This window comes from Epinephelus lanceolatus, chromosome 20, assembly GCF_041903045.1.
Source record: "Epinephelus lanceolatus isolate andai-2023 chromosome 20, ASM4190304v1, whole genome shotgun sequence".
In the NCBI taxonomy this organism is placed as follows: Eukaryota; Metazoa; Chordata; class Actinopteri; order Perciformes; family Serranidae; genus Epinephelus; species Epinephelus lanceolatus.
Window position 1 is genome coordinate 35776286 of NC_135753.1, and position 13162 is coordinate 35789447.

Below are 13162 nucleotides of genomic sequence, written 5' to 3' on the forward strand. Positions count from 1 at the left end.
TGCAGGAGACATTTGCATGAACTCCAGAGGAATCAACAAGTATTCGTTGGGAGTTCTGTCAGCAAAAATTCCTTTGGTTTATTGTCTCAAACAAAGCTGAAAATAATACATATGCCCTGTAAATATTCAGCTGGAGCTTTAGAAGCTTTCTCATAGCATCAACTTTATATTTTAAGTCCGACCACACGGTCAGGCCCTACAAAAAAGCTATCCTGTCTTTGTGTTGGATGTACTGTAATAACCATGTAGCATTTTGGGGGGCAGCTATGACACTTTGAAATCCAAACATAAAAAGTACATTTGTAAGAGTAAAACAGGTTCATGGCAAACGCATGATGTGAAAATGTATGTGACATAAACACGTCATGGAAAATGAAAGATATTTAAACCCACAACAGGGCCCACTGGCCACTTGAAGACGCTGAAGAAGTTTTAAATTAAAAACATTGTTATTGAATACAGTCTAGGTTTGTGCAGAATCTTCAGTAGTCTGTCTGGCAGGTGTGTATCGTGCTGTGCATCCATACAATACACATCCAGTGCTTTTTAGCGAGGTATAAGAAAATTTGATGTCAAATGCATTTGGTCGTATTCTCATGTAGTGTGTATTTCACATATCTTGAATCTAAAACATCTTTAGAAAGTCTGTGAAAAACCCTTGGACTTTATTGGGTAAATACAAAACTCGCTCGCAGTGAAAGTCAATTCTCATATTAGGACTATCACCTTGCACACACTCACACAGACGCACCCACACACAATACCATCAAGGTCCAGCCATGGAAGAGAAGGAAACTCATTTCTCACTGGTAAATATGAAATCTTGAATGTGTCACTCTGTCTTGTCAGCTGTCCAGCGCCGAGCATCTGCCGGCGTTGTTTACATTACTCACGTGTGTCCTCTGTGTCACACCCGTTTAAGTGAAATAGGGGACATCATTTACATAATGTGTCATCTCATCTCAGCACAAGACAGTCATCCCCAATTGAGCAATCTACATTTTATGAGAGCCAGTCCCCTGGCTCCAGCAGGCCAAATGACTGGGATGTTCCCTGACACAAGAGAACACGACTGTACAGCACATGGTTCCCCAACAACAACAACACAACCCACCAGTTGCACTTCTACATACTCTTGGAGCCTGTAGCTGAGTAATGTAGACAGCGCCAAGACAATGCGTTACATTTCTGTTACTGCTAAAATACAAGCAGGAAAAAGTGGAGCTCAGGGTAATGCATTACAAGTAGCTGCTTGTTTCATCTCTTCTCATTGTGAATCTTTGGTCTGAACTGGGCTTTACTCTTCTTGTGTTGTCAGGATACACCTCCTACCAAGGGGTTATCTCTGAGTCTGAAAAGTGAAGCCAATGTGGAGATGCCTTAAAACTGGATTCTTGGTTGCACAAAGAAGTACCATTGTATACAAGAAAAAAAAAAAGACACACACTCAATTACCTCAAAGCAGGGTATTCTTTAGGCTACCTTGTGATTGACAAGTCACTACCACGGCAATGTCCTCGAATTTTCAGTCAGATACAAATCCAACCCCCGCTCCTTCACGTGTTCATGTGCAAGATTTTGGCCGTAACAGAGGCAAAGTGAGGAGACACAACAGTGGGCTTTCATTGCTGCTTGTTCTTTGAAGTCAGTCGGGCCTTCAACTTTCATTTGAAGGTGCCACAGTATTGACAGCTTGTAGCAACCTTCAGCAAAGGCAGTGAAGAACATAAATGTATATATATATATATATATATATATATATGTATACGTAAGTACTAGTCCATACCCATTGGTAGCTTTGTCACCTTCTACCTATGCCAGTCCTCAATGCCTATGTGCAGTTTCACATAGATTGACCACGTCAGTGAGTAGAAAAACATGGGACAGACAGAATGACTGACTGACAGAATGACACACTGACAGTTTCCGTGATTATGTACAACATACCATACCATGACTTAGTCATACCAAAAATTAGAAACAACAACAACATTGGTCCACAGGGGGAGCCACAGCGATCGGTCGCATTTTAGCCATTTTGAAGCATTTTTCTGTTGTTATAGCGCCACCCAGTTGTCAATTAGAGTTAAATTTCTCCAGTCACCTTGAGGCGTCCTGTTCTACATATCTACCAAGTTTAGTAAAAATCCATATGGCGGTTAGGCCTAGATAAGAAATGAGCTCTCTAGCGCCCCCATTTTGTTTGATGGGGTCAATAATGGAGGGGTCCCCTCAGATTATGTGTGGTCATATGCCTACAAAGTTGCGTGGTGATGGGTGAAACCCTTGAGATGTTATACACCTTTATGTGATGAGCCACGCCCTCCGCAATATTCATTGCCTTATAGAAGCTCAGTTTTAGTAAGTTTTCCAACTTTTGCCAAGAGGGAACTTTAGATATTGGTCCCTAGATTATGTTCATCCAGTTTCATGCAGATCGCTCAAACTTCCTAGGAAGAGATCCATTTGAAGTGTTTTTCAAAACATTCAAAATGGCGGAAAATCTATATAAGCGGAAGTTATGGGTTCTTGAGACAAATGTGTTCCTCATGAGGAGAGGCATCTCTGTGCAAAGTTTCATGTCTCTACGACATACGGGGCATGAGATATGCCCATTCAAAGTTTGACATTTCAATCGGTTGCTATAGCGCCCCCCTTTGGCCAATTGATGTAATATTGCTTCACTGGCATCCTCCCATGACCCTCTACCACTGTGCCAATTTCACATGGATTGACCAAGTCAGTGAGGAGAAAAACGTGGAACACACACACAGACAGAGTTTTCGTTATTATATAGTAAGATATATATGTATATATGGGCTGTTAGCATTAATGCATTCATTGCTATGCGATTAAAGTCTGAACTTAACACATTACTTTTTTTTTTGTATCCCGTTAATTGCATGCTGCTTCTTTTGCCACTGCCTGTCTTTCAAAGGCTTAAGATGGCTGACTTTTAAAGCCAAAGTAATGACACTGGTATCATAAAACTAGAGGACCAAAGGAGCCCAATGGTACCATGCTAGCTTCATCTAAATCTTGGCGAGGGAAAAACAGCATGGCCATTTTCACAGAGGTCCTTTGACTAGTGATGGCCAAATGAAGCCTCATGAAGCATTTTCTTTATTTTCTGAGCCCACTAGATGGCGCTCATGGTTTAAAGAGAGAGGCTCAAAGAATGGCAATTCAGTGTGCTTTCAACCTTTTGTTGAACAAAAAGCACCATCTAGTGGGCTCCAAAAATAAAGAAAATGCTTCATGAGGCTTCATTTGGCCATCACTAGCTTTGACTTTTACCTCAAGATACCTGAATGAAAATGGGTTTTGTGGGAACCCACGGGTCTCCCCTTTACAGACACGTCCTCTTTGTGTTAGTTGCATACTGTTTTGGATATAACACTCGGGTTTCTAGCTTCCAGGTGATTTATATCAGTTCATATGTGGCATTTGATTCCCAGTCAAAAGACTCATTGCTTCACCTTATGTTAATATGGACTTCAAAACTATTTTGAAATGCAAAAATTATGGATTAAAAAAGCAAACCACATAAATGTGTACACTTGATAATTCCCTCAAAATATCCCACATTTGAATTAAGCCTGTAGTGTTCTATATGAAGCAGATATAAATGATGTATCCTTTAGGCCACTGACTATTATAGCACACTTTTCTGCAATCTCTTGATGCAACACTTTTTATGTTGCACTTCTAAAACTTGTATCTTATAAGCAAGTGATTACACAATACAACTGCTGGCATCAACCTGAACAGAGAGAACATACATTTAAAGGTCACAAGGAGAGGTCACATCATTCTCATTGTTGTATAGCTACCTATGAAGTGCCTTACCTGATGTTCACCTCAGACACCACACACTGTATATTGCAGCATCCCATATTATCCTATTCATTGCATAACTAATGACAGCAAATGAGATTTGGTTTGTAAAGATCTGCTTAAATGGCAGGTTTTTATCATCCCTGCAAACACATTAGATGTGGTCAGGGAATACAGATTGAATAGAAGCAGAAGTAGACGCAGGCAGAGATGATGAGGGGGTGGTTGCTGACATGATGCTGCTTTTGTTAAGACATTCCTAGATACCTGAAATACACGAAAACAAAAAAATCAATAAAAAGTACATTATGAAATAAACAGTTTGATTCATACATTGTGTAAAAGCTGTTTTTTTATGTTTGTTTTTAATTTCATCATGGCATTTCTCCCAATGACACGTTCATTTCATGTCGCTTTTAATTTCATAACAATACTTTTCATGACAGTGGTGTTGTCACTAGCAACTTCAACAACCAAATTAGCTCCTGTTATTTAGAGCAACACAAGTAAGAGTTGCCAGTCAGCGTTGCCAACTCTAAAATCCTCAACAAAACATTTGATTGGCATTAGAGTAATAGTGCTTTTACTGTAGTTTACCACTTCCTCATGCTTTGCAAGGAAATTATAAAAGAAGGAAAGGTCATGTCAGTGACAGCATTCAACTTTTGGGTTGGAGCCAGAGCTCAGTGCGACTTCTATTGAAGTTAACGGGGCAGGGCAAATCATGCGTTTGTTTTCCTTGTATGTCATGGCAGAATCATTGGTAATTGGCACTGTTAACTAGCTAACGTTTGGTATGTTGGCTGATGTATATTTCCTCAGACAGCTTGTATATTTTGACTTTATTTTTACCACTAAAGCCAAGAGGTAATGTAATATCAGAGATAATGGATTCTAGTATATCAAAATGTATCAGACCCATGGATTTTCATTCATATTTCCAATGCAACTTGATAACATCTTTGATTAAGCACGCTACCTGAATATTAACTGTTGCTATTTTAACAAGTGCCAAGGGGTAACAAGGGCCTTTCAGATAACAATAGATCAATCACAACCTACACATCCAACAGTCACATACCTCAGGACCTTGACCATTCTGCTGTCACAAGTTATATCAGCAAAACTGGAAAAGTATTAAAGCTTAGGGGAGCTACGTTAGGTTAAAGCCGTCATTTATTAGACCAGGGGTAGGCAACCTGTAGCTCCAGAGCCACATTCGGCTCTCTAGCCCTCTCCAGCAGCTAGTGATGGCCAAGTGAAGCGTCATGAAGCATTTCCTTTATTTTCTGAGCCCACTAGATGGCGCTTTTTGTTCAACAAATGGTTGAAAGCACACTGAACTGCCATTCCTTGAGACTCTCTCTTTAAACCATGAGCGCCATCTAGTGGGCTCAGAAAATAAAGAAAATGCTTCACGAGGCTTCATTTGGCCATCGATACCAGCGGCTCCCTACAGCTTTGAAATAATATGGAAATGAATGAATAGCAGTTATTTTATTTTAATTTTTTCACATTTTAATTTTTATTTATCATTGATTTATGCCTGAAATATGTTTCTTATATTCTTGTAGCCTATACACAGAATTAAAAACAATAAAGAAAGAGTTGTTAATATTTTGTCGATTACGTTTACAGACCTTTTCCTCTCATGTTGCTGAGGTCATGTCTAAATGAACCTCAGTAGTGGACAGATTCATTCGTGCTTTCACCACTTAATTTTACCAAATGTTCATAAATCACCCATTGCTGAGCCACCTTGTGCTAAAACATATTAATGAATGCTCCTTGAGGCCTATTAGTAATGTTGATGGGCTGTTTTAGACACAATAGTCTGTGTTAACATCTTGATAAGACTATATAAAATATGTTTTGTGGCTCCAGGCAGATTTTTTTTTATATATTTGGCCAAAAGGGTTGCCGACCCCTGTACCAGACCAATGTCACAAAACACAATGATTGAACACAACAATATGGACAGACCATCTACATTACTAATACCAGTGTCAGAGAGATTGTTTACCTACCTAAAACAATACACAAAAAACAACCTGTGATTTGCTGCAGTGGCTTTACTTTTTCTCCTAACAACAGGTAGTGATGGCCAAATGAGGCCTCATGAAGCATTTTCTTCATTTTCTGAGCCCACTAGATGGCGCTCATGGTTTAAAGAGAGAGGCTCAAAGAATGGCAATTCAGTGTGCTTTCAACCTTTTGTTGAACAAAAAGCGCCATTTAGTGGGCTCATAAGATAAAGAAAATGCTTCATGAGGCTTCATTTGGCCATCACTAACAACAGGTAGTATTGTAACGTTACATGAGAAACTGATATATTGATACAACATGATATGTAAAAATACCCAGAACAGCTAACGTTAGATAGCTCTGTCAGTAATGTTTACTATTGTTGTCATGAGCTTGACTATTCGCCAAGTTGTATATGCTTCTGTATATCTAGACTTTTATCACTTAAGTGACTGGTAAGTTACAGATAACCTACTCGTTACCGCTTCATCTGTTTATATTTGTAGTCTGGTCACCGCTAACAGGTCGGACCTGCCCTGTTAAGCTATCTTGGAGAAGACAGGGGCTTGAGTTGAGTTATATGAGACCCATGACCTGTTTGAGGACCAACAACAATGAAAAGGAACGCACACATTTAAGGTTAAAAATACGTAAATAAAATATCAGTCAACAACACGTAATGTGTGCTCACTAATTTTTCTTTTTCTCCTTCTTTTCCTCTTCAGTAATTTCCTGGGTGCTTTGGAAAATTCCAATTCCAGATGGCGTCAACATAACCATAGCAACTAACTACAACTCAACTCCCATTCCTGCAGCAAACAGCTTCCTCCTGCCTGCCCCACAACTTCTGATAGCCTGTGTCTGTGCAAAGAGATGAAGAAACCTCAGAGTTGTGGATTGTAATTATTCTGAGCAGCACAAATGGGAATGAATGACAATATAATATATTTAAATATATTTTTCGTTTTTTCCCTGATGGTCTGAATAAGTCACTAAATTTGTCTTTGTAGAAAGAAAGTCGCTAAGAGGGTTTGAAAGTTGTTAAATCTAGTAAGAAAGTTGCCGAATTGGCAACACTACTGCCAGCTGAGGTGTTTCAAAGATAACTGGTAAAATTTCCCATGAGGATCTCCCTTTGGAGGTGTTCCAGGCATGACTGGCTGACCTCAGGGCAGACCCAGGACGCGCTGCAGGGATTACATCTCCCAGCTGGTCTGGAAGGACTCGGGGATTTTCCAGGAGGAAAAGAACATTTGGGCTGCTGTCTTGGTGCTGTTGCTACTTTGCCTCTGAACAGAATGGAATGGATGGATGTGTCGCGACAAATGTTTGGCTTCAGCATGCACAAATGTTGATTGGTTCACTTGTAAATGCACAGCAAAGGCAGACTAATGTGTTAGTTTATTCTTTCCTGACTAAACCTACATCGCTCATTTCAAAAAAGGGGGTAATGTGATGGAAGATAAAAACGTATGATCCCATATGGAGGATGCAGTTAGAGTTAACAGCACTCAGTGGGAATGTCTCTCCAGGCACTGCTGTGTTTCTCTGTCTGACGCTGACAATGTGAGGTGCAGTTCAAGCAGAGACCTTGGAGCGCCCAGGGCAGTGCCCCAAAACACAAGACACATAGCTTTGAGGAGTCGCGCGGCTGCCGCCAACCAAGCATTCAAGACAACAGAGGAAGACTCAGATGTGTTCAAAAACAGATCTCATGTCAAGTCAGCCATACGACCTCTGAACCAACTGATTAACAGCTGATTCATACTGCAAGCTGCCGACTGCTTCATGCCATTTTCTGATGCACATATGGTGACATACCATGTGTTAATAATCAACATTTTAAGCTGAGTTTCTTTTGCATGAATTCCGCATCTGGTTGCACAGTTGTGTCTTATAGGAAAGGCTTTCATAGAGCTGACATTTAGAACTCTTCTTCAGGCTTACACAATATCTACAAACTCATTCATATACAGTAATATGTGTGATATGTGGCTCCACACCGATGCATGACTTAAGTCGCTATTGAAAAGTTTATCTTTATGCTGTTGTACAAAGCTCTTTTTATGTGTGGTCTGACCCCATCGAAAAGCAAAAGTATGAGTACCTTTTATACTGGAACCATGACAACTCTTCAAGGCGGGTAAAAAGCTCGCCAACATGCCTCCGGCTGGTCACATTACACTGCCTCTCTGAATAGTAATAAGAATTCTGTCTTTTGTATGTCTTTGTATTACATATGTTCTTTGTATGTTCACGCCGATGCGTCGCCATGCCAATATACTGGTTTTCCCAGACTTTTAAGAGTGGAGCAAAGCAAAGTAAAACAAACTACAGTGTCAGGCAATACTGAAAAGACATGTTGCCTTAGAACAGTTCCAGTATCAGTGTTTAATTTGTCTATAGACCCTTTTACTGTTAGTAAACAGTGTGACGTTTTTTGGTGGGCTGGGCTTAGCTGGAGGCAAAATAATTCTCCACAGACATTAGCTAACAAGTTCTGTTGGTTTGTTTGAGACAATGGAGGAAGATGATGTGAGTGGTGCGCTCAGAAACACTCATTCCAAGTGCTGGAGCAAACTCTGGCACAAACTGGACCATCTGTACATTTGGATCACTGTCAGAATGTACCGTTCAGTTATCCAGAGCACCACACTCTCAGAGTGGCAGAGTGCAATGAATTTACCAATGCACCATGTCAGGTAGTGATGGCCAAATGAAGCCTCATGAAGCATTTTCTTTATTTTCTGAGCCCACTAGATGGTGCTTGTGGTTTAAAGAGAGAGGCTCAAAGAATGGCAATTCAGTGTGCTTTCAACCTTTTGTTGAACAAAAAGTGCCATCTAGTGGGCTCAGAAAATAAAGAAAATGCTTCATGAGGCTTCATTTGGCCATCGCTAATGTCAGGTCACTCACTCTCTGGGACTGCCAGTGTTACTTGAATAAGTAAACACTGACCAACGGGACCAGACTGGCCGACCCGTATGCTCTCACTCAGTGGATGGATGATGTCACAGGAAGCCAATCTTACAAAGGAGGACCACACTTGTTTGTTTTGCTATGGAAGCTAACGTTAGCTAATGTGCTAAAAAGTTAGCGTTCCAGAGAAATCCAATATTCCTCTTAATCCCTCACCAGTTTCTGATGAGGTGGACATGATAACCCTTAATACACATAACATTATTCATCCCTACAACAGGAAATACTTTTTCCCTAACCTGATATGAAGTGTGCGCTGCACATGTGAGCATTTTTGATGATGGCCTCCGTCCAGTCCTTTGGTCTTATCACATTTAACCATCTTTGTTTTTGTTGACGGGCAGTGGCGGCTGGTTTTGAGCCATGACTCCTTCTATTCTGGCTCCCAATAACACAACAAGACAAACACATTTTAAGACTCCTATGGAGCCTACAGCCCTGTGGGGGAGAGTTGTAATAAAATTATGTCATTGTGACATCAGCCTTTAAAGACTCTATAGCACTTGCTGTTGATGTTATTAACTCTCACTGGTTCAGCCGCACCACTCAAGAATGCTTGACAACAGTTTAATGATGGCGTTAGTCCATGGTGCTGATTAGCTTCATTAGTCCTTCCCTGTGGCGCTCTATGATTCTTGTTTGTTTTGGGGTTTTTTTTTGTTTTTTTTTTTCATTTTAATCAATTTTAATCATCATGTCAGGACACCAGACGAATCACCCAACCTGAACTCAGTGGAGTGGGTGTTATTTAAAATTCTGGACCCAGGTAAACTTATAGTAGTTGAAAAAAAAAAAAAACAAGTTAAAAGTTCAAACTCTGCATCACACTCACACCTTCTTACACCTGGCCACTCGATGCATGAAGTGGGGGTGTTGGCTTTAGAAAAATACCTCATTAAAGTGTAGAGAAGGGTATCAAACAATTATCCAGCAAAACAATTTACTGAAAAAAAAGCCATCCCTTTTTCTCCCACTCTGTTAGAAGAACTTTCCTGCCCTTCAGTCCTCGCTGCTGCTAACTCCCTCTCCTGTTTAGAGATTGTAGACATGCACACACTTCCTCCAAGACCCAGTGATCACCATCTGCTTCATTTCACCCACCAGTGAGAAGCATCAAAGAGGGCATAATGTGTGCCAAGGTGCCTGACCAACCAATAGGAGTCACTAGAGAGGTGATGAGAACATGATCCCTCACTGGCGTCCCACGTGGCTCCCGGATTTAACATCTGAATGTTAAAGATCGCACCACACTGACAGAAGAGGAAATGTGAGCTGTGTAAACATTTGAAAGCTCTGACTTATGACTTAAGACTTATGTTGACAAACTGCTTGAATGCAACTCATAAATGCAACAATACCTCTGGTAAAGAAGAGGGCACTATGAAACCTCAAAAGCAATGGTTGCAATCCGCTACTAAAGGAGAAGAAGAAGCAGATAGGCTGAATCCATGTCCATTCTCTGGCCTTTCACACTGAGCCCTCGCAGACTTCAGTCATACTTGCTGTCAGTGATGGCCAAATGAAGCCTCATGAAGCATTTTCTGAGCCCACTAGCTGGTGCTTTTTGTTCAAGCACACTGAATTGCCATTCTTTGAGCCTCTCTCTTTAAACCACGAGCGCCATCTAGTGGGCTCAGAAAATAAAGAAAATGCTTCATGAGGCTTCATTTGGCCATCACTACTAGCTGTAACATTTTCGCTGTCATCACATAAAGGCTACGAGGGCAGAGACTGCACGCTGCTGATTGATAGGCCTCAAGTCTGTGTCACTCGTTACCGTGGAAATGTTTGGGCAACAACTACCATAATGTATAAGGTGATTAAAGATGTTATACTCTGTCTGCTCATCTGTCCCTGAAGATAACAAAATGTAAATCCCATTTACAAGCATTTTTGTGACCGAATAAAATATTTTTATGCAACCTATTGGCTGCATACATTTAAATAAAGTTTATTCAATAATGTTGAATTGATGAAACATTCAAATTCAAAAATGTTTGTAAACCAGACTATGAATAAATAAATTAGGTAGGCCTATTAGTTACATCAGAAGACCTGTTGTTGTTATAGGGCCAATTTTCTAGCCTGTACATTCTACCCGGTCTCATTCTGAAGTCATCAAAATCCAGTGCTTAGGCAGTGACTTCCAGTGTTGGCCACTGACAAAAAAGCTGTCCTTTCATGTCAGCACGATACGCAATCACCATTATAGTTTATCAGCACCCGGTGGCATCAGAGGGATGTCCAACAACCACCGACTTTCACCCAGGAGTGCGGTGTTCGCTTCCCTAATTGTAATTATTGTAAAGCCAAACCCTGTTCTTTTAAAATAGGAATATTGAATATAAAATGTGGCTTATCAAACTTTTTCAGTAGCCTATAGTTATTTTCCGAATTTGGTTGCCTGATATTTTTTTTAATTAAGATAAAAAAAAAAGACTTAAAAAAAAAAAAAAAAAAAATCACATACCCCCTGCAGTACTCCAAATTACCCCTAGGGGTACCCATTACCCCATTTAAGAAACAATGGCTTCATGCAAGGCAGACTATATGACAGTTGTTTGTTTTTTTTATGACTTTATGCTCATTAAATTATGACTTTATGCTTGACATGTGAGAGAACACAGATACATGAGCAGAAATCTTCCTGGAAACATGTGAGCCATTAAAGTCCAGGGGTTTATAAATTAATTAACATGGATTAATGTATCATTAATGTGACAGGTGCCACATGCACATTTAAAGACGTTCCTTCCCCAAACAAAAGACACAAAGGAGGATGGAAGAGTAACTCATGCCTACATGTGAGTTGATAGAGATAACATTAAATGACAAAAGTTGATTTACAGGAGAGTAAATGTTTCAAAGTGATGTAAAATGCCTGAGAACCTTACTGCGTTATGATCCATTTCATTTTGATCTGTCACCTGCTGCACAAGTTTGGTGTTTTCCTTTACTTAAATAAAGATATTTACAACATAAATCGGTACAAAAAATTCACCAGAATGCAGGAAATTAAGTGTGACACTCAAAATTTCCTGCGGGAGACCCCCAGGGCCCCCAGCTTAATATGTGTCCCCACTTGTAATATAATGCAACCTGCGCCCTTGGTCCATTTAAACAGAAGTAGTCAGTGAGGAGGGATTTTACCAGTAACCAAACTTCCCTTGTCCCTCCAGATGTGTCCACTCATGACTCCATCTATGCAGTTTCCACACTACTAGATACGCAAAAACAAATAAAGTGCACCCCCAGTGCCTCAAACAAAGTGATGATTACATTGTGGCTTTGACATTTGAGGCAGCCCCTTGCCAAGTCGGCCCAAAACTCATTGCTCACCCTGTTCATTACCTCCCATAATGACCCTATTCAGAGACAGCGGGGCCCAGCCTCGGCCCAGGGACCCAGCAATAATCCCCTGCATTAATTAGATGACCCCCGGAGACGGCTGGTGCTGCATTGGTGTGCACAATGACAGGCTCTCTGCTTATTGTTTATGGCTGGCTGTAAAGTGTCCAGCAGTGGGAGAGATGGGGGAGATCGGGGAGAGGAGGAGAGGAAGTGGGCGTGGATGGTCGGCTGGGGGCCAATCAGGCCAGAGTGAATGGCAATGATGTAGAAACATCTTTTCTCCCTGCCACAGTGTTGTGACAGTCAGTTTCACTCTTTGAACACAAAGAACTCACATTTTCTCTGAAATGAAAAAAAACCCATCTAATTAGGGCATCACAGTATGACTAATGCAGGTTCTTACTACATGAGTTGATTATTGACTCACTCGGTGCTGACTCAACACATACTGCATGTGGAACTTCATGATCTGCATTAAGTAAACTTACAGAAATCAATTAATGCAAAAATCAATAAGGACCACTTTTTCTTGGCTCATGATGATTCCTGTGTTGTGTTGAAACTGGCAGTTTACAGTAGTTTCTATTAATATTTCAGTAGTGTATTGTAACACAGTTGGAGACTGTGAAACGTGGATTAAAATAGCAACACTGTAGAAATACAGTCTGTCACTGGCACACATAGTTATAGTTTTACACTGTAAACCTCACTGTCTCCTGTAGAATGCTGGAATACATTTCACAGTAATAAACTGTTGAAGTAAATTACAGTAGTGACACTGTAGAAATAAAGCTGCCAGTTTACTGTAATTTAACAGGGAGATTTGTTACAGTACCAGATACTCTATATAAATTGGTACTCTAAATAATAGATCCTCTCTATAAATAATAACATTAAAGAAGTCAGATTGGGATCGGGCAAAAAAAAACAAAAAACAAGACATTATTTTCACTGCGATTTTGATGTCGCA